The sequence below is a fragment of the Acipenser ruthenus genome, chromosome 3 (assembly GCF_902713425.1).
Source record: "Acipenser ruthenus chromosome 3, fAciRut3.2 maternal haplotype, whole genome shotgun sequence".
Lineage (NCBI taxonomy): Eukaryota > Metazoa > Chordata > Actinopteri > Acipenseriformes > Acipenseridae > Acipenser > Acipenser ruthenus.
Window position 1 is genome coordinate 43,835,843 of NC_081191.1, and position 23,708 is coordinate 43,859,550.

The 23,708-nt window shown below is 41.3% G+C and overlaps 1 protein-coding gene across 2 annotated transcripts in view; it reads right to left on the reverse strand.

Moving 5' to 3' along the window:
• LOC117394776 (sterol regulatory element-binding protein cleavage-activating protein-like) overlaps nt 1–23,708 on the reverse strand; it is a 73,768-nt gene that overhangs the window by 36,543 nt on the left and 13,517 nt on the right. The gene's annotated exons all lie outside the window — the stretch shown is intronic.

A 23,708-nucleotide genomic window follows, 5' to 3' on the forward strand; every position in this document is an offset into this window, starting at 1 on the left:
TTGTGAGACGTACCTACAGGTATAGATTGTTGGGGTGAGAATTCCAGTGAATATAACATGCCTGTTATTAAGGAATTGTCAGCTACTGGACTCTGCCTTTAGAGGGCAGTGACCCACAGTTAGAGCACAGAGAGTGTTACTTAGAAAGAGTACCTCTGACATTCCTACAAAGTGGATATAAAAATACATACCCCGGTACATTACAGAGTAGTTATTTTTACAGGAGATACCATGGGTCTAATCAATGTAGATACAATAAACCCATTCTTCCATTAATCAAGCGCTGGTTCTCAAGGGTTTGGTTTAAATCTTCAACAGAACACAGCATTGTGAGGATACAAGGGGTCTGTTTTCAACACAGCTTTTAACACAGGGGTTACAAGAGTTATACGTCCCCACGTGATATGATAATGCAGAACCTAATTCTAGAAAAGTCTAGAAAATGCTGGATTGTAGGTGAACATTCTTAGAGAGTATAAAAGGGTTCGGCAAAGGATGATTGCTGTCATTACCAATAAGTCAATATGGGAAAAAGTAAAGAGCTATCTGAAGACCTTAGGCAGAAAATAATTTATTGTCATAAAGCTGGAGAAGGATACAAGAAGATTTCCAAGCATTTGAGGATCCCAATTTTTTATTATTATTATTATTATTATTATTATTATTATTATTATTATTATTATTATTATTATTATTAGTATTTCTTATCAGACGCCCTTATCCAGGGCGACTTACAGTCGTAAACAAAAATACATATCAACTATTGTTTCTATTATCAAGAAGTACAAGACCCATGGTACTGTCACAATGCTCCTTCAGTCTGGAAGAAAGAAAGTTATTTTACCAAGAACAAGTAGAATATTGTGAGGAAGGTTAATAACAATCTGTGATTGACTGCAAAAGATATTCAAAGTGAACTGGCTTCAAGTGGGACTGGGGTTTCCATTTCAACCATAGGTCGAGTATTGCATGGTGAAGGTCTCAATGGTCGCAAGCCAACGAAAAAAGCCACTCTTAGGAAAACCGCACAGGGACAATCACTTAAAGTTTGCAAAACACCATTTGAACGATGGATGAAAGTTCTGGTCAAAGGTTTTGTGGAGTAATGAAACAAAAATCGAGCTATTTGGTCACGTTGATAGTCGTTACGTTTGGAGAAAGTCTGGTGAGGCATACAAAGAAAAGAACACCATACCTACTGTCACGCACGGAGGTAATGGCACAGGAGATTTACTTCCAATACATGGTAAAATGGGTTCCATAGCACACCAAAATATTTTGGTCAATCATCCGAAACCCTCCGGTACAAAAGCGCAGCTGGACATTCCAACACAACAATGATCCAAAGCATACATCAAAATCTACTTCAGAATGGTTAAATAAGAATAAAATCAAGGTTCTGGAATGACCTAGTCAAAGTCCTGATCTAAATCCGATTGAGAATCTTTGGTATGTGTTGAAGAAGGCTGTGCACATGAGAAGTCCTCGGTATTGCGTTGAAGAATGGTCAAAAATCACTAAAGAATCATGCCAAAAGCTCATTGACAAATATCCTAAATTTTTAAAAGAGGTTACTATTGCTAAAGGTACCTCAACTAGCTATTCATTTCATTTTCCTTGTCAGGGTATGAATACTTTTGAATTAGCATTTTTGGAGTTTTGCAAAATGCAAAAAAAATGCTGAAATAAATAATTGTAGAATATCCTTACGCCAATAAAGTAGTCCCATGTATAACTATGAACTACACACTAAGCTAAGCTGAGTAAATTAATTTTATTGGAACATGCAAAAGACAGTACATCTGTATTTATGATATTGTGGACATTGCCACTGAAAAAATACACCAGGGGGCAGAGTTGAGACAGCACCAAGTTATTTTATTTCCTGTCACTGTCAGCGCAGACACACTGAGCAGAACAGACAGGAGGAATAAAAACAAACAACGTCTCGGATTTCAGTAGTTTTTCAAGGTATGTGTCTGACAAAGTCGGGGTGACAGAGTATAAAGACAGCGATTTTTTTTTGCTACCTTCCAGTTCATTTAATTGTTCTTCATCCAAATCGGCATGTCTACGTACTACTTTGGGATTTTTTGCAGGTAATTGGTCACTCAGTTTCATAGTTACAGCTGTACATCTGTAACTGTAAAAGCAAGAATGGCTACCATCTGATACTTTTAAATTCTGCGAGGCAGCGCAGTGATTTAGAATATGTGACAAGGCTCCAACTGTCCGTATCCATCCAATACATGGACAGCTGGAACCTTGTTCGATCAGTCACATTGCTTGCTTCAAGTTCCACTGCCAGACCTGGATTATAAATAGGCTGGTAATAATGGCACTGTTTGGAACACTATAAATCCTGCTGTTGAAGCTGCAGGTAGAAGGGGTGAACATAATATTTTGAGGGAAGTTCCAGGACCCACGGCATATGAAAAACGCAACATTGATGAGAGTGCATTGAGTGCTTTTCGCCTATTGATTGACATGCATACGTTTCACCACATACAATGTTGCACTGTAGCAGAAGCCCACCGACAACTACAAGATGATTCCTGGTCAATGGCCTTGGAGGAATTAGAAGCTTTCATTGCACTAGTATATGCCCGTGAAGCATTTGGTGAAAGAAGCCTGGGTTACTGTTGATAGCTGTACCAAATGCGCAAAGACAGTCTGCAGTAAGTGCACTGCATATGTTGAAAAGCGCAGGAACTGTGTGATTTGTGCCAGCACGTAAACTTTGTAAATGATTGTAAATGAAGCCCATTCTGTTCAAATGTTTATTTATTCATGTCATTTCGGTTATAGTGTGTCTGTATATAAACGCATAGCTTCAGTTGTGTATATGCGCTTTGTTATGTAGGCAATATAAACCCATTTATTAAAAAATGTTTTGATTTACATTGTTTCAGTGTACAGTTTTGTATGTACGATATACTTGTATATACACACATTTATTTTCAAATATTTGTTTATTTCATTTTGTACCGTTTTTTTTTAGGTTGTTATTTATGTAACATATCTGTGTATAAACACATTTCTGTTCAAGTCAGTTTATTTACGTTTCGGTTGGGTAGATGCTTTATATGACATTCCTGAATAGAACTATGACGTATATTCAATTGTTATAGGCTGTGTGGTCCAGTGGTTAAAGAAAAGGGCTTGTAACCAGGAGGTCCCGGGATCAAATCTCACCACCTCTCACTTAACCTCCTTGGTGCTCGGTCTTTCGGATGAGACATAGTTGTAAGTGACTCTGCAGCTGATGCATAGTTCACACATGCATCTGTAAGTCGCCTTGGATAAAGGCGTAAAATAAACTAATAATTGTTTGTCCTTTCATTATCATATGTATGTTGTTTTTAATACGCTGGTAAAATTGACCGCACATGGTCGTTCTAGTGTTAAACAGTCGTAGCAACACGTGGGGAAGTATAACGCTATATTTTTCAGAACTCCGCTATTTACTATTAAAGGTTCCTTAAAACCACATTATAGTTTACTGTAGTTTGCGGTCACACTGCTGCATACTGGCAACAAGGTCAAGCCGCCTTCTTCTTCTTCTTGGACTGTGATCTGCTCAGACCTCAGAAAATAAGGCAGCACAGTCAGGCCAGGTCAGTACTTCTTGGTACCGTGATGTTTTTTAACTTTTTTTTTTTTTCTAACAGTTTAGAAAACGAAGCAATGGCAGGTACCAGTATAAGGTGTGTAACTGGAGGCACAATACTGCTGGATGCAATACTCCAGCAGACATACTGTAATTAAACCTCTACAACAGGAGCCAGGGTGCTTCACCAGCCTGAGCTCAAATACCACTTGAGCTAGGAGGTGACTCACTGTGCAGCCTTAGAGCAAAACTTGCAGGCAGACTAAAAGAACTGTTACAATTCACTGTCAAAAGCCTCTATATCCGTGAACAACCTCACTTTGGCTCCACTGAGATCCAGTGTTTTATGCAACAGATAACAAGGCACAGAGCACCCAAGCAGCACTGAACAGCTGAATCAACATGTGAATGGAGTCTAGACCAGTCACTCAGCTCCACCCACAACTTGTTGTCAAAGTAACCCCACTTCAAAATATTGACAGCTTGCTGTAACCGGGCCCAGATATCAAAATTTGGGTAGCTACAGTAGTTCATCTGTTCATTTTAAATGTCTTTATTTATGTATTTTTTTTAAGCAAAGGTCTGTGTTTGCTGCACAAGCTTCTTTGGAAAATTGCGTAATTCTAAAACCATGCTGCCAAAACAGTATCTGGTCCATCTCCATGAATTTCGCATGTTGTAATGTGTCAGTAGAGGAACTAAGTTCAAAAATACTTTCTGTACTTCTTAAAATACACTGATGAAGACATTGCATTGATGGATTTGGCAACCTGAGTTTTTGTATTTAGGATTATCCTATCATCAAGTATTTGAAGTGACGGGTGCAATATTAAGAAAGTAATTAAAGTAATAAAAAAATACAAACTAGGGACCACAAAAATCAACTACTACTTTCTATTAAAGAGAGGGAACACAAGAATGTAGGGTAATCGTCACCATAAATGCATTTCATATTAATGACTGGGGCAGCCTTACTGAGAGTTCTGGCTAGCCAATGAAAAGAGTTGCCATGAAAAACAAGTATTTGAAGTGACGGGTGCAATATTAAGAAAGTAATTAAAGTAATAAAAAAATACAAACTAGGGACCACAAAAATCAACTACTACTTTCTATTAAAGAGAGGGAACACAAGAATGTAATCACAAAGATCCTCACACCATTAGGCTCCTTGACTCGCTGGTTGTTCTTTGTGTAGGTTGTGTAGAGAACTTAAGTCTGGGTGATATATATTTTTCACCCACCCTTTGTGTCTGTCATACAAAAGAGTGCAAGAGAAACTACACTCTCAACTTAACTGAAGGTAGCTACCAAATATATTAAGTCATTAAATCTGTATAAGAAAATAAATAAAGAAATATATTTTTACGTGGATACTGCAGCAGACCTTTACGTTTATTTAAAAGAGGCTGTCAGTCATTATCCTCTAAATCAGGAGTGGGCAATTCCGGTCCTGGAGGCCCGGTGTCCCCTGGTGTTTGCTCCAACTGACCAATTAAGCTTCTAATAAGCACTTAATTGGTGCAATTAAGTAATTTAGGGTACAGTTTGAACAAAAACCAGGAGGGACACTGGCCCTCCAGGGCCGGAATTGCCCACCCCTGCTCTAAATGCACACAAAATGCATTTATCGCAATAGACAATACTGTAACTGAGTAATTAATCAATTCTGTCTCATCCAGTTCATTCCATTACTGGACTTCCAGTCCCTTCACTTCAGACAGTACTTTAATGATTTACTTGTCCCTGGTTCTGAATATCATTTCAATAATCAAAATGCACTGCTGGAACAAATGTTTGCAATGGAATGGGCTGGAAAAGCCAAGGCCGCCTATCCTACTCCTGTGTAGGGTAATCGTCACCATAAATGCATTTCATATTAATGACTGGGGCAGCCTTACTGAGAGTTCTGGCTAGCCAATGAAAAGAGTTGCCATGAAAAACAATGAATGGGATTCAGGCTGGAGCCAATCAGAAGCCTGCCAATGATGCTGTGACCTTCGTTAAGCTTTTTAACAAATTATAAATATTTTTAAACAAATCTGCACAAGCCTTGGCTTATAGAGCCAGAAACAAACATCACCAAAATCTGTCCTTCGCCATAAAGAAACCTCCAATTTGTGATACACCTTGTGGGAGTCTGCTGGACCAACACAGTCTGCTTGCCTTCAGGACAGCTCTCACACACCCAGGTTTGCAGGACCCTTATTGTCCACAGAACCTGAGATGTTACACTGTTCTGTAACCACCTACTGTAGCTTAGCAGAGCATAGTCCTGGGAGAGGCTGCTTCAAATACTGCCAACATGTCTAGCCCTTGTGCTGCTTAAATTAGCCCGGTCACAGCCCAGTATCCTTCTCCTCTTTGCACAATCCTGGCAGGCTCCCCTGGTTCTCCAAATGAGGAACAAGTTCCAGATGTCCTAAAGTCACCGGCTGGCACAGTAGGTTACACACACAGTTCCAGTTGCTCATGCCAATGTGATATATCTGTCTGTCTCTGTGGAGTGTGCCCTCTTCCCATGTCTAAATACAATGTCGATTAAGGGCTGAAAACACCTCAGTTTGATGCATATCTCTTCCATCCGTGTAGTCAGATTTGCCACAGTACATTACAGGAGGACAAGCAAAAGCTGTTCCCTGGTTGGCTGATGCTTACTACTGTACCTGTACTGTAGTAACCTGCAGTATGACATTAGCATTCCATACAACTAGCACTCCAGATAAGGTTTTGGCTGACATTAGCATTCCATACAACCAGCACTCCAGATAAGGTTTTGGGTCATTGAGTAATTTCATCTCCAATTTATAAACTATGTGCGTAAACTGTATTTTGGATGAGTAAAATGCAGAGTACTTTCAGAGTACTTTCAATAAATACAGTACTTACTTTATTGTCAACTTATGATGTATGCATAACTACAGCCTTACATTAACGGTAATATTAATTTAACCAACTATACACAAACTTTGTCTTATTTAGTCCTCCTTTTGTCCTGCCTTAATAATAGTGATAATATTATTGGCCGAGAAGTTGCTACTCTCGATGTAGTTAGCTACTGTCTCCACTAGTACAAGACTTTCACAGTTTTTTTTTTGTTTTCTGTAAATCTTTCTCGGTCTTTTGTGCTCTCCTTTTCCAAGTCGACAGACACGCTCCCTAAAATGAAAAAAAAAAAAAAAAATTTAGAAACTGTACCGATACTGCACTAATGCCAGTAAAGAAACAATAATATTGTATTCCTTATTGATCGCCTCGCTATAGCAATATAAAGCATCCCGACTCTCTCCAAACACAGACTATTGTATTTGGTTGACAGAAAGGTAAACCTGGGCTTATTGGTCACATGTTTGTGCCCACTACCAATGAAGTACAGAACCGGAGGGTTGTGGGTTCAATCCCCAGTGGGGGACACTGCTGCTGTACCCTTGAGCAAGGTACTTTACCTAAATTGCTCCAGTAAAAACCCAACTGTATAAATGGGTAATTGTATGTAAAAAATAATGTGTAAAAAAATAATGTGATATCTTGTAACAATTGTAAGTCGCCCTGGATAAGGGAGTCTGCTAAGAAATAAATAATAATAATAATAATAATAACAATAATAACTTGATCGCATGCAAAGCTGTGCAGAAAAATTGCTATCCGTTGCGTGTTACATTTAAATATCATACGGAATTCATATTTTTGCAATGCATAAAACACCCAGTATGCAGCTTCTCTGCAGCGCTGCATACAACACAAAAAAAGGGATACTGACCTTTAACAGTCTGTAGTATCTGTACATTAAGAGTTTGCGCATGCCAGGGTCGCAATGATACACCGATTATACCCTTATATTAGATACAGACACTGTCAAATTAAATTACTGCGATATTACAGGACCATGGCATGAATAATGTTAGTAAGTCAGATATATGTAGCATCATATACAGTGCCTTGCGAAAGTATTCGGCCCCCTTGAACTTTGCGACCTTTTGCCACATTTCAGGCTTCAAACATAAAGATATGAAACTGTAATTTTTTGTGAAGAATCAACAACAAGTGGGACACAATCATGAAGTGGAACGAAATTTATTGGATATTTCAAACTTTTTTAACAAATAAAAAACTGAAAAATTGGGCGTGCAAAATTATTCAGCCCCCTTAAGTTAATACTTTGTAGCGCCACCTTTTGCTGCGATTACAGCTGTAAGTCACTTGGGGTATGTCTCTATCAGTTTTGCACATCGAGAGACTGAAATTTTTGCCCATTCCTCCTTGCAAAACAGCTCGAGCTCAGTGAGGTTGGATGGAGAGCATTTGTGAACAGCAGTTTTCAGTTCTTTCCACAGATTCTCGATTGGATTCAGGTCTGGACTTTGACTTGGCCATTCTAACACCTGGATATGTTTATTTGTGAACCATTCCATTGTAGATTTTGCTTTATGTTTTGGATCATTGTCTTGTTGGAAGACAAATCTCCGTCCCAGTCTCAGGTCTTTTGCAGACTCCATCAGGTTTTCTTCCAGAATGGTCCTGTATTTGGCTCCATCCATCTTCCCATCAATTTTAACCATCTTCCCTGTCCCTGCTGAAAAAAAGCAGGCCCAAACCATGATGCTGCCACCACCATGTTTGACAGTGGGGATGGTGTGTTCAGGGTGATGAGCTGTGTTGCTTTTACGCCAAACATAAAGTTTTGCATTGTTGCCAAAAAGATCGATTTTGGTTTCATCTGACCAGAGCACCTTCTTCCACATGTTTGGTGTGTTTCCCAGGTGGCTTGTGGCAAACTGTAAACGACACTTTTTATGGATATCTTTAAGAAATGGCTTTCTTCTTGCCACTCTTCCATAAAGGCCAGATTTGTGCAGTATACGACTGATTGTTGTCCTATGGACAGAGTCTCCCACCTCAGCTGTAGATCTCTGCAGTTCATCCAGAGTGATCATGGGCCTCTTGGCTGCATCTCTGATCAGTCTTCTCCTTGTATGAGCTGAAAGTTTAGAGGGACGGCCAGGTCTTGGTAGATTTGCAGTGGTCTGATACTCCTTCCATTTCAATATTATCGCTTGCACAGTGCTCCTTGGGATGTTTAAAGCTTGGGAAATCTTTTTGTATCCAAATCCGGCTTTAAACTTCTCCACAACAGTATCTCGGACCTACCTGGTGTGTTCCTTGTTCTTCATGATGCTCTCTGCACTTTAAACGGACCTCTGAGACTATCACAGTGCAGGTGCATTTATACGGAGACTTGATTACACACAGGTGGATTCTATTTATCATCATTAGTCATTTAGGTCAACATTGGATCATTCAGAGATCCTCACTGAACTTCTGGAGAGAGTTTGCTGCACTGAAAGTAAAGGGGCTGAATAATTTTGCACGCCCAATTTTTCAGTTTTTTATTTGTTAAAAAAGTTTGAAATATCCAATAAATTTCGTTCCACTTCATGATTGTGTCCCACTTGTTGTTGATTCTTCACAAAAAATTACAGTTTCATATCTTTATGTTTGAAGCCTGAAATGTGGCAAAAGGTCGCAAAGTTCAAGGGGGCCAAATACTTTCGCAAGGCACTGTAGCAACCCACACTTGGAAACCTTCCTTACTTGTCTGTTCAACAATGTAAAAGAGTTGAGTCTAGTTCCCATCAGAGGAAAGGACCTTTGTGGGTCATGTGACACGTAGGACACGTTTCTGTTTTTGCCCCCCACCCCTAATATAACCAACTCCAAGACAACATTGACTTGATCGCTGGATATTCAATATCAACACTATCCATGCATATGCTGCACACATTTATTCCGTTACAAGGTAGGCCTGAGTTACATAAGAATTATCTTAAAAAACAACACGCATTAACTTTAGAATTTTAAAACATGCAAGTAGACTAGATGCAATTAAGAGCATTTACCTGTGTAGCAAGTTTGGTTTCCCCCCCCAGAAAACCCTAGGCTTATAATTTTTTGTATCATTATTTAAGAACATAAGAACATAAGAAAGTTTACAAACGAGAGGAGGCCATTCAGCCCATCTTGCTCGTTTGGTTGTTAGTAGCTTATTGATCCCAGAATCTCATCAAGCAGCTTCTTGAAGGATCCCAGGGTGTCAGCTTCAACAACATTACTGGGGAGTTGGTTCCAGACCCTCACAATTCTCACAATGACAGTTAAAAACTGGAAACATGTTTGGTATGCCTTGTATTGAAAACAAGCACAGCCTTTCATAAAACGAATCCAACTTCTGAACAACTGGATTGATGAATGATAACATGGTTATAACAACTAGAGAGCAACATTTTTACCAGGCCATTATGAGAAGCCCTCCAGTGGGAGACTACATGTGTACAACATGCTCGAGTATATGAAAAATACTTTGAATAAATACTTAATAAAATAAAACACTTCACACTTATCCTACCGTATAAACATTATGGGCATTTCCATCTATTTTATTAATTGAATACATGTAATTTACCAAACAATTAAACGATTACACTATTATACTTTCCATCAAGGTGCCAATGGATACAAATAATGCTTACATAATATCAAAATTGAAGTAATATGTAAAAAAATAAATACATACATAAATAATTATATATCTATCTATCTATCTATCTATTGTGTGTTAATAAGTATAAATACATAAGAAAGTCAGTTAGTTAAATTCATTTTATATATATACTGTATATATATATATATATTTTATTAAATCACATTACTAAAATCTGAAAAAAAAACCAGAACAAACATGTTTGCCATATTTTATGGAAATCAAAGAAGAAAAAAAACAACAAACAATAAAGCAAAGAGTTCACTTTTTTAAAACTCCTAAAGCACTGACTATTGGATGCCATTTCTTAAAATATACATAAAACATAACAATTCTTGTATTAAAAAAATGTATTAAATACAGTTATGGCCAAAACATATGACTACAGACTGTAGTTGTGCACTGGGATTCAAATTAGCATTGGTACATTTTACAAATGCATTTTTGTACAAATGTAACAGGGTATTTTTAGAAACATGTGTTGTTCATCAAAATGTTGTCATTTTAAAACATATCCACATCAAGACAGCACATAGAAATAGTTTGGAAACTGTGACAAGCACTTGGAAACAGTGACAGGCGACACTGATTGGCTGATAAACTAGCTTTTTTGTTTCTTTGACTAAGGCCACAATGTGAAAGTGCTACCATCACATACCACAAAACAAATGTGAAAGTAACAATTTTAAAAAAATGTGTGTATTTCCATATATAATTAGAATTACATCTTTCAGGACCTGCAACATAGGGAGTGCAAGCAAGGTTAATTGTTTTTCTCTGACCTTTCACATAGGAGTAACAGAACAACGCCTCGCTTTGAACTTGCGACTAAACTATGATATCCTTTGTAATATAATAACAATAATAATAATAATAACAACTGTGCCAGAGCCTTTCTAAAAGAGGGTGGGTCATGTTGAAGCAGGTTATATATTTATAGGTCTACTAGTTATTTGAAGTTTGCAACAACAATACTACTACGACTACTAATAATAATAATGAGCTTGTTATCTGAATGTGGGGTAGTGAGTGGTATTCCACAAACATCATTTAATTTACTTCAAAAAAAATTAAATGTTTGTTTTGTAAAACAAACCAAAAAAGAAAATTAACATGTACTGCACTTGCATTGATAAAGAATATTAAACAGCTGTCTACAAAGTATTTGTTTAGCTTTATGTCTTCAGGGAACCAGGGAGAGAGGCAGATAGATAAGTTCCTGCTTTTTGTAATTGTAACTACTACATTTGGTGACATTGTAAGGTGGTGTTTGAATTGGCTGAGTTTGCGTGTGATTAGTACCAGGTGAGTGACTAAATTGATTAGCAGTTGATTTTGCTATTTGATTGGTTTCCACACAGTTTAGTTGGTTCTTTTGCCAAGCAGGGGTAACAACATTTATTCAAGCAGCTTATTTTAGCGCCAGCACGAAGCGCCAGCCAACAGAAGAGCCTCAACAAAAGAGCCGGGAGTCTAGCTGTGGGAGTCGACAGGTAACCAGGTAACCAGCATTTGAAGCAAGATAGGTATTTGATCCTGCTCCTAGTAATTTTTCCATTAACTATATAGTATTACCTGGTGTTTCTAATTGGGGAGGAGTGTGTGATTTTATCCCAGGCAGTGTGCTTATTTTGAGTACTTAATTTGTAATTTGTAAATTTGAATCAGGGTGGGTTAACTTGATTAAAGCAGTTTGCATTTGAATTGGTCTCCACACAGCTCCTGCAGTTGTGTGATCCCAGCAAAGTGTGTGAAACTATTGTCTCCAGAGCAGTTAGCAGCTAGTTCCCTTGCTAAGTGAAGGGAGTTATTTAAGAGTGGGCATCTGGTAATTAGTTCAGTCTTCAGGGAACCAGGGAGAGAGGCAGATAGATAAGTTCCTGCTTTTTGTAATTGTAACTACTACATTTGGTGACATTGTAAGGTGGTGTTTGAATTGGCTGAGTTTGCGTGTGATTAGTACCAGGTGAGTGGCTAAATTGATTAGCAGTTGATTTTGCTATTTGATTGGTTTCCACACAGTTTAGTTGGTTCTTTTGCCAAGCAGGGGTAACAACATTTATTCAAGCAGCTTATTTTAGCGCCAGCACGAAGCGCCAGCCAACAGAAGAGCCTCAACAAAAGAGCCGGGAGTCTAGCTGTGGGAGTCGACAGGTAACCAGGTAACCAGCATTTGAAGCAAGATAGGTATTTGATCCTGCTCCTAGTAATTTTTCCATTAACTATATAGTATTACCTGGTGTTTCTAATTGGGGAGGAGTGTGTGATTTTATCCCAGGCAGTGTGCTTATTTTGAGTACTTAATTTGTAATTTGTAAATTTGAATCAGGGTGGGTTAACTTGATTAAAGCAGTTTGCATTTGAATTGGTCTCCACACAGCTCCTGCAGTTGTGTGATCCCATCAAAGTGTGTGAAACTATTGTCTCCAGAGCAGTTAGCAGCTAGTTCCCTTGCTAAGTGAAGGGAGTTATTTAAGAGTGGGCATCTGGTAATTAGTTCAGTCTTCAGGGAACCAGGGAGAGAGGCAGATAGATAAGTTCCTGCTTTTTGTAATTGTAACTACTACATTTGGTGACATTGTAAGGTGGTGTTTGAATTGGCTGAGTTTGCGTGTGATTAGTACCAGGTGAGTGGCTAAATTGATTAGCAGTTGATTTTGCTATTTGATTGGTTTCCACACAGTTTAGTTGGTTCTTTTGCCAAGCAGGGGTAACAACATTTATTCAAGCAGCTTATTTTAGCGCCAGCACGAAGCGCCAGCCAACAGAAGAGCCTCAACAAAAGAGCCGGGAGTCTAGCTGTGGGAGTCGACAGGTAACCAGGTAACCAGCATTTGAAGCAAGATAGGTATTTGATCCTGCTCCTAGTAATTTTTCCATTAACTATATAGTATTACCTGGTGTTTCTAATTGGGGAGGAGTGTGTGATTTTATCCCAGGCAGTGTGCTTATTTTGAGTACTTAATTTGTAATTTGTAAATTTGAATCAGGGTGGGTTAACTTGATTAAAGCAGTTTGCATTTGAATTGGTCTCCACACAGCTCCTGCAGTTGTGTGATCCCAGCAAAGTGTGTGAAACTATTGTCTCCAGAGCAGTTAGCAGCTAGTTCCCTTGCTAAGTGAAGGGAGTTATTTAAGAGTGGGCATCTGGTAATTAGTTCAGTCTTCAGGGAACCAGGGAGAGAGGCAGATAGATAAGTTCCTGCTTTTTGTAATTGTAACTACTACATTTGGTGACATTGTAAGGTGGTGTTTGAATTGGCTGAGTTTGCGTGTGATTAGTACCAGGTGAGTGGCTAAATTGATTAGCAGTTGATTTTGCTATTTGATTGGTTTCCACACAGTTTAGTTGGTTCTTTTGCCAAGCAGGGGTAACAACATTTATTCAAGCAGCTTATTTTAGCGCCAGCACGAAGCGCCAGCCAACAGAAGAGCCTCAACAAAAGAGCCGGGAGTCTAGCTGTGGGAGTCGACAGGTAACCAGGTAACCAGCATTTGAAGCAAGATAGGTATTTGATCCTGCTCCTAGTAATTTTTCCATTAACTATATAGTATTACCTGGTGTTTCTAATTGGGGAGGAGTGTGTGATTTTATCCCAGGCAGTGTGCTTATTTTGAGTACTTAATTTGTAATTTGTAAATTTGAATCAGGGTGGGTTAACTTGATTAAAGCAGTTTGCATTTGAATTGGTCTCCACACAGCTCCTGCAGTTGTGTGATCCCAGCAAAGTGTGTGAAACTATTGTCTCCAGAGCAGTTAGCAGCTAGTTCCCTTGCTAAGTGAAGGGAGTTATTTAAGAGTGGGCATCTGGTAATTAGTTCAGTCTTCAGGGAACCAGGGAGAGAGGCAGATAGATAAGTTCCTGCTTTTTGTAATTGTAACTACTACATTTGGTGACATTGTAAGGTGGTGTTTGAATTGGCTGAGTTTGCGTGTGATTAGTACCAGGTGAGTGGCTAAATTGATTAGCAGTTGATTTTGCTATTTGATTGGTTTCCACACAGTTTAGTTGGTTCTTTTGCCAAGCAGGGGTAACAACATTTATTCAAGCAGCTTATTTTAGCGCCAGCACGAAGCGCCAGCCAACAGAAGAGCCTCAACAAAAGAGCCGGGAGTCTAGCTGTGGGAGTCGACAGGTAACCAGGTAACCAGCATTTGAAGCAAGATAGGTATTTGATCCTGCTCCTACTAATTTTTCCATTAACTATATAGTATTACCTGGTGTTTCTAATTGGGGAGGAGTGTGTGATTTTATCCCAGGCAGTGTGCTTATTTTGAGTACTTAATTTGTAATTTGTAAATTTGAATCAGGGTGGGTTAACTTGATTAAAGCAGTTTGCATTTGAATTGGTCTCCACACAGCTCCTGCAGTTGTGTGATCCCAGCAAAGTGTGTGAAACTATTGTCTCCAGAGCAGTTAGCAGCTAGTTCCCTTGCTAAGTGAAGGGAGTTATTTAAGAGTGGGCATCTGGTAATTAGTTCAGTCTTCAGGGAACCAGGGAGAGAGGCAGATAGATAAGTTCCTGCTTTTTGTAATTGTAACTACTACATTTGGTGACATTGTAAGGTGGTGTTTGAATTGGCTGAGTTTGCGTGTGATTAGTACCAGGTGAGTGGCTAAATTGATTAGCAGTTGATTTTGCTATTTGATTGGTTTCCACACAGTTTAGTTGGTTCTTTTGCCAAGCAGGGGTAACAACATTTATTCAAGCAGCTTATTTTAGCGCCAGCACGAAGCGCCAGCCAACAGAAGAGCCTCAACAAAAGAGCCGGGAGTCTAGCTGTGGGAGTCGACAGGTAACCAGGTAACCAGCATTTGAAGCAAGATAGGTATTTGATCCTGCTCCTAGTAATTTTTCCATTAACTATATAGTATTACCTGGTGTTTCTAATTGGGGAGGAGTGTGTGATTTTATCCCAGGCAGTGTGCTTATTTTGAGTACTTAATTTGTAATTTGTAAATTTGAATCAGGGTGGGTTAACTTGATTAAAGCAGTTTGCATTTGAATTGGTCTCCACACAGCTCCTGCAGTTGTGTGATCCCAGCAAAGTGTGTGAAACTATTGTCTCCAGAGCAGTTAGCAGCTAGTTCCCTTGCTAAGTGAAGGGAGTTATTTAAGAGTGGGCATCTGGTAATTAGTTCAGTCTTCAGGGAACCAGGGAGAGAGGCAGATAGATAAGTTCCTGCTTTTTGTAATTGTAACTACTACATTTGGTGACATTGTAAGGTGGTGTTTGAATTGGCTGAGTTTGCGTGTGATTAGTACCAGGTGAGTGGCTAAATTGATTAGCAGTTGATTTTGCTATTTGATTGGTTTCCACACAGTTTAGTTGGTTCTTTTGCCAAGCAGGGGTAACAACATTTATTCAAGCAGCTTATTTTAGCGCCAGCACGAAGCGCCAGCCAACAGAAGAGCCTCAACAAAAGAGCCGGGAGTCTAGCTGTGGGAGTCGACAGGTAACCAGGTAACCAGCATTTGAAGCAAGATAGGTATTTGATCCTGCTCCTAGTAATTTTTCCATTAACTATATAGTATTACCTGGTGTTTCTAATTGGGGAGGAGTGTGTGATTTTATCCCAGGCAGTGTGCTTATTTTGAGTACTTAATTTGTAATTTGTAAATTTGAATCAGGGTGGGTTAACTTGATTAAAGCAGTTTGCATTTGAATTGGTCTCCACACAGCTCCTGCAGTTGTGTGATCCCAGCAAAGTGTGTGAAACTATTGTCTCCAGAGCAGTTAGCAGCTAGTTCCCTTGCTAAGTGAAGGGAGTTATTTAAGAGTGGGCATCTGGTAATTAGTTCAGTCTTCAGGGAACCAGGGAGAGAGGCAGATAGATAAGTTCCTGCTTTTTGTAATTGTAACTACTACATTTGGTGACATTGTAAGGTGGTGTTTGAATTGGCTGAGTTTGCGTGTGATTAGTACCAGGTGAGTGGCTAAATTGATTAGCAGTTGATTTTGCTATTTGATTGGTTTCCACACAGTTTAGTTGGTTCTTTTGCCAAGCAGGGGTAACAACATTTATTCAAGCAGCTTATTTTAGCGCCAGCACGAAGCGCCAGCCAACAGAAGAGCCTCAACAAAAGAGCCGGGAGTCTAGCTGTGGGAGTCCAGCGAGGGGAGGCCTGCGCTGAGACGCTGTTCGACTAGATCCGAACCTCCCAGCGCTCTGGAAGAAGCCATCTACTAGTCAGGTCTGTATCCTCCACCCCACTGCTCCTACTGTGCCTTTTGTCTTGCTTGTCCTGCTATGACTGTCTCTCACATCCCTGTTCTGTCCTCCCGTCCTCGTCCTCTGCCCTCCCTCCGCTGCTGCTCCTCCAACCCCTCTAACCTAATTTCTCTGCCTCTCCCCCCCTCCCGCACACTCTCTGGTGCACTCTGGAACTGTCACTCTTCTGCTAACAAAGCTGATTTCATCTCTGCCTTTGCCTCCCACCTCTCGCTCGATTTCCTTGCTCTCACTGAAACCTGGCTGTCCCCTGATAACACTGTTACTCCTGCTGCCCTGTCCTCTCTCTACGTCCTGTCCCATACCCCGCGTCTCACCGGACGGGGAGGTGGGACGGGTCTTCTCCTCTCTCCCTCCTTACTCTTTTCTGTCCCCTCTGATCTCACCTCCCTCTCTGTCACTACCTTTGAATTTCATGCAGTCCAACTAACCTCTCCCTGTCAACTCCTGCTCATTGTTTTGTACCGCCCCCCTGGGCCTCTCACTCACTTTCTGGATGAACTCGACTATCTACTCTCCTCCCTCCCCTCTCTGTCTACCCCGACTGTCCTGTTGGGTGACTTCAACATCCATCTCTCCAACCCCAGCCACTCTGCTGGATTCCTCCCTCTCCTTCACTCCTTCGACTTCTGTCTCTCTCCGTCCCCTCCTACCCACAAAGCTGGCCGTCAACTGGACCTCACCTTCTCCAGGGCCTGCTGCCCCTCCAACCTCTCTGTCACCCCCCTGGACCTCTCTGATCACTATTTCATCTCTTTTTCTCTGTCTCTCCCCCCTCTCCCTGCTCCTCCTACCCCCACTGTCACCTCTCGCCGTAACCTCCGCTCTCTCTCCCCCTCTGTCCTTGCCTCCACTGCTCTCTCACCTCCCTCCTATCGACTCCTTTTCACAACTCTCCGTAGACTCTGCTACCTCCACCCTCTTCTCCTCACTCACCTCCTCCCTCGACTCCCTCTGTCCCCTCACCTCCCGACCCGCTCGCCCCTCCCCTCCCCATCCCTGGCTCTCCTCTGTGCTCCGCTCGGCAAGAATCACACTGCGATCTGCTGAAAAGAAATGGAAGAGAACCAAACTCCCTGCTGCCCTAGACCTTTACCGCACTCTTCTCTCCTCCTTCTCCTCTACTCTCTCCTCTGCTAAATGTGCTTATTTCCAATCTGTAATCCAAGCCTCCACTAACAACCCACGTAAACTATTCTCTACCTTCTCCTCCCTCCTAAACCCTCCCCCCCCTCCTCCTCCCTCCTCTATCTCCCCTGACGACTTTGCCTCCTTCTTCTCTTCTAAAATCTCAGATATCCGCAAACTCTTTAACACCTCTCCCTCCCCCGCACCCCCTCCTGCTCCAACCCCTACACCCACTACATCCCCTACTAACTCGCCCTCCCTCTCCACCTTCTTGCCCCTCAGACTCTGACCTCTCCTCCCTGCTCCAGGGTCACAAACCCACCACGTGTGCCTTGGACCCCCTCCCCACTCACCTCTTTCAAGCTGCTGCTCCTGCTCTACTCCCCTTCATCTCCTCCCTCCTCAACACCTCTCTACTTTCTGGCATCTTCCCCTCTGCCTTCAAAAAAGCCTCTATCACTCCCCTCCTCAAAAAACCTACCCTCGACCCCACCTCCCTCCAGAGCTACCGTCCTGTCTCCCTCCTACCCTTCCTCTCCAAAACCCTCGAGCGGACTGTACACCGCCAGCTCTCTGCTTTCCTGTCCAACCACTCTCTGCTTGACCCTCTCCAATCTGGCTTCCGCTCTGCTCACTCCACTGAAACCGCCCTTCTCTCTGTCACCAACTCACTTAAGTGTGCCCGAGCTGCCTCTCTCTCCTCTGTCCTAATTCTCCTCGACCTCTCTGCTGCCTTTGACACTGTTGATCACTCTATTCTACTATCATCTCTTGCTGACCTGGGGATCTCTGGCACTGCTCTGGCCTGGTTCTCCTCCTACCTCTCCAACCGCACTTACCAGGTAACCTGGCGTGGAGCAACCTCCACACCTCACCCTCTCTTGACTGGAGTCCCCCAAGGGTCAGTCTTGGGTCCTCTCCTGTTCTCTCTCTACACCCGCTCCCTGGGCCCCCTCATCGCATCCTATGGTTTCTCATACCATTTCTATGCTGATGATGCTCAGATTTTCCTCTCCTTCCCCACCTCTGACTCCACCATCTCCTCCCGTATCTCTACCTGTCTGTCTGCTATTTCCTCCTGGATGCACTTGCATCACCTCAAACTCAACCTCTCTAAATCTGACCTCCTTTTCTTTCCCTCCTCCTCCCCCTCCTCTGATCTCTCTATCTCTGTTCCTCTGGAATCTACCACACTCTCTCCCTCTTCCTCAGCTAAAAACCTTGGAGTCACCCTGGACCCCTGCCTCTCTTATTCCCAGCACATCTCCACTCTGGCACGCACTTGCAGATTCTTCCTGAGCAACATCCGAAGAATCCGACCCTTCCTCACCAACTATGCTACCCAGCTCCTGGTCCAGGCCCTGGTACTCTCCCGCCTAGACTACTGCAACTCCCTCCTGGCTGGCCTCCCTGCGTCCGCCACCCGTCCGCTCCAGCTCATCCAGAACTCTGCTGCTCGCCTGGTGTTCTCTCTACCTCGCTTCGCCCACGCTACTCCACTACTCCGCTCGCTCCACTGGCTCCCGATCACCGCTCGCATCCAGTTCAAGACTCTTGTACTAGCCTACAGATGCCTTGATCAGACTGCACCCAGCTACCTCCAGACCCTCATCTCTCCCTACACCCCCACTCGACCTCTCCGCTCCGCCTGCACTAGAAGACTGGCTCTACCTCCGCTACGCTCCCCTGCCTCCCGAGCCCGCTCCTTCTCCACCCTTGCTCCGCAGTGGTGGAACGACCTTCCTACAGATGTCAGGACTGCCCAGTCCCTGACCACATTCCGGCGCCTCCTTAAGACTCACCTCTTCAAACAGCACCTGTAGAACTCCTCTGTTGTATCCTGGGACACTATCACCCTTCATTTAAATATGCTTTATTTTGCTCTTATCTGCCCCCTATTTTACTGCATTTAATCCTGTACCTCAGAATATTGTAATCTCCCAAGTGTTTAATCTGTAGTATTTTGTACTTAATCATATCCTGATGTAACTATCACTACTTAATCATATCCTGATGTAACTTTCACTATTATCTGCTGTATTATTGAATTGTGGTTTGTCACACTTAAGAATTATTGTATTTCTTGTTCTTATTGTATGACTTATATTGTAACACTTGAATGTATTTGTATTTGCTTGCGATTGTAAGTCGCCCTGGATAAGGGCGTCTGCTAAGAAATAAATAATAATAATAATAATAGCCTATGGAGCTAGTTTTTTTTTTTTTTTTTTTTAAGTTCTACAGTTATTTACTGCTTCGGACACAAATTACATAAAAAGGTAACAAATGTTTCAACAGTCTTCTATAGTGTTACAAGATGACGAATATAGCAACATTCTCTACCACACATAAACTTGGCTTCTCTGCGCTCATTCTTTCCCATATGATTTGTTAAAAGCTTCATGTACCTCTGTAGAAGCTGGCGGCACAGCTAGCGAAACGTTAGGATTATTGTCTATCAACACAGTTCCGTTGTCGTCTTAATCTTTATCTGTGTCACTTGGTTAGATAACTATTCACCCCCCTGAGTCAATACTTAGTAGAACCACCTTTGGCAGCAATTACAGCTGTGAGTCTTTTGGGGTAAGTCTCTACCAGGTTTGCACATCTGTTCAAGCTCTGTCAAGTTGGATGGGGATCGTTGGTGGACAGCAATCTTCAAGTCTTGCCACAGATTCTCAATCAGATTCAAGTCTGGGCTTTGACTGGGCCACTCCAGGACATTCACTTTCTTGTTTTTAAGCCACTCCAGTGCCGCTTTGGCTGTGTGCTTGTGGTCATTGTCCTGCTTAAAGGTGAATCTCCGTCCCAGTCTTAGGTCTTTTGCAGACTGAAGCAGGTTTTCTTCAAGGATCTGCCTGTATTTAGCTCCATCCATTCTGCCCTCTACCCTGACAAGCTTCGCAGTCCCTGCCGATGAAAAGCATCCCCATAGCATGATGCTGCCACCACCATGCTTCACAGTAGGGATGGTGTTACCTGGGCGATGTGCTGTGTTGGGTTTGCGCCAGACATAACGCATTGTATTTAGGCCAAATAGTTCAATTTTTGCTTCATCGGACCTCAGAATCTTTTGCCACATCTTTTCAGAGTCTCCCACATGCCTTTTTGCAAATTCCAAGCGGGATTTTACATGGGCTTTTTTCAGAAATGACTTCCTTCTTGCCACTATTCCATACAGGCCAGATCTGTGGAGTACCTGAGCTATTGTTGACACAAGGACAGTTTCGTCCATCTCAGCCATGGAACGCTGTAGGTCTTTCAGAGTTGTCATTGGCCTCTTGCTGGCTTCTCTGACCAATGCCCTTCTTACCCGGCTGCTCAGTTTGGTAGGACGGCCTGCTCTAAGCAGATTCTGGGTGGTGCCATATACCTTCCACTTCTTAATGATCGACTTGACTGTGCTCCAAGGGATATTCAATGCCTTTGAAATCTTTTTATACCCCTCCCCTGATCTGTGCCTCTCCACAACTTTATCCTGGAGTTGTTTTAAAAGCTCCTTGGTCTTCATGGTAGTATCTTTGCTTTGAATGAACTACCCAACTGTGGGACCTTAGAGACAGGTGTATTCAATCTGAAATCATGTGAACCACTTTTATTGCACACAGATGGACTCCATTTAACTTATTGTGTGATTTCTGAAGGCAATTTGTTGCTTATTTAGGAGTGTCCTAGCAAAGGGGGTGAATACTTATCTAATGAAGACTTTTCAGGTTTTTATTTAATTGATTTGTTTTTTTCACCCACCCATTTTTTCACACATTGAAAGTGTTGAGTAGTTTGTGTAAATCAAAGGAAAACAAATCCCATTTAAATGCATCAAGATTTCAGGTTGTAACACAACAAACTGTGAAAACGTCCAAGGGGGGTGAATACTACACAAACAACGGGAATGTGCTCTAGTGACATGTACAGTGACAGTAGGGAGCAAATGTTTGTTCGTTTTTTTGCAAAAAATTGAAAATTAGAGAGGAGGGACTAATTATATATATATATATATATATATATATATATATATATATATATATATATATATATATATATATATATATATAGTGCCTATAGAAAGTCTACACCCCCTTTCAAAATGTTCACCTTTTGTTGCCTTATAGCCTGGGTTTAAAATGCATTAAAATACTTTTTTTTTTTTTTTCATTTATCCACACATCCTACCCCACAACTTCCAAGTGAAAAAAATATTCTAGAAATTTGTAGAAAATTAATTAAAAATAAAAACTGAAATAGCTTGGTTGGATAAGTGTCCACCCACCTTGTAATAGCAATCCTAAATTAGCTCAGGTGTAAACAATCACCTTCAAAATCACACACCAAAAGTAGCCTCCACCTGTGTTAAACTGTAGTGATTCACATGATTTCAGGATAAATTCAGCAGTTCCTGTAGGTTCCCTCTGCAAACTGGATGACCGAGCAAGAAGGAGACTGATCAGAGAGACTACCAAGGTGCCAATGGCAACTTTGCAAGAGCTACAGGCTTTTATGGCCAAGACTGGTCAAAGTGTGCATGTGACAACAATATCCCAAGCACACCACAAATCTGGCCTGTATGATAAGGTGAGAAGAAGGAAACCATTACTCAAGAAAGCCCACCTTGAATCCCGTTTGAAGTATGCAAAAAAACACTCAGGAGATTCTGTAGCCATGTGGCAAAAAGTTTTGTGGTCTGACGAAACTAAAATCGAACTTTTTGGCCTAAATGCAAAGCATTATGTTTGGCGCAAACCCAACACAGCGCATCACCCAAAGAACACCATCCATACTGTGAAGCATGGTGGTGGCAGCATCATGTAATGGGGATGTTTCTCATCGGCAGGGACTGAGGCACTTGTCAGGATAGAAGGGAAAATGAATGGAGCAAAGTACAGAGAAGTCCTTGAGGAAAACCTGCTGCCCTCTGCAAGAAAGCTGAAACTGGGACGGAAGTTCACCTTTCATCATGACAATGACCCAAAGCACACAGCCAAAGCTACACTGGAGTGGCTAAGGAACAAAAAGGTAAATGTCCTTGAGTGGCCCAGTCAGAGCCCCGACCTACATCCAATCGAAAATTTGTGGCATGACTTGATTCTGAGATTGCTGTCCATCAACGCTCCCCAAGGAACTTGACAGAGCTTGAAAAGTTTTGTAAAGAAGAATGGTCAAATATTGCCAAATCTAGGTGTGCAGAGTTGGTAGAGACCTATCCCAACAGACTCACAGCTGTAATTGCTGCCAAAGGTGCTTCCACCAAGTATTAACTCAGGGGGATTTAGACTTAAGATCTTTCAGTTTTGTATTTTTAAAATATAATTTTGTTCTCAATTAAAAACTTTTTTCCCCTTAACAGTGTGGAGTATGGTGTGTAGATAAGTGGGAAAATGTATATATATACACACACACACACACACACACACTATTTTACAATGCTTTAATAAGTAGCTTGTTTTATTAACAGGAAGTGTAATACAAGTACAGTATGCATAAAGCTCAGCTTATGCATAATTTCCTAACAGCAATTAAAGGCAACATAACAAGGTACAGATTAGAACGAATCAATAAATTATGTTTTCATTGAACAACTATAAAATAAAAATAAATGTTTACATTAAGTAAAATATCATATTAAGTAAGTTACATACTTCCCGGTCCTGGTATACGTTCTATTACAGTAGGTTAAGCCTTCTAAATAATATAGTACAGAGTAGATGTTAAATCATTGAACATTAACAAAAAAAAAGAAGTCAAGTTAAAACTACACAACATTATTTACATTTCTTATAATTCAACAATGTCCTTCAACAGTGCTAATATGTATCTTTCGCAATCATTGCATTTGGTGGAGCAAGCTGTAATGGTTAGTTGTGATTTAGCAGCATTTCTGCTGCTTGTGCAAGGCATACTTTAAGTCTAGAAGTCAATAAAGGCTTGCAGCTGGGCCTCTCTCTGCAGGTAGGTGGATACATGCTTGTATCATACATGGTTATTATTGTCCCTGTGCTGTTCATGTTCATGTCTAATATGTTTATTTTTTACTTTATATACTGACTATTTACACCCATACATATACATCTGCCTACTTGACAGTTTCAAAATATTTTGTACAGGCCACAGTTAAAACCAGGAATGTCTCAAACAGATCCGCAATGAGAGACTTGTCCTGCAGAGACACACAGCACAGCTCCCCCCAGTGGAGAGTACTCAC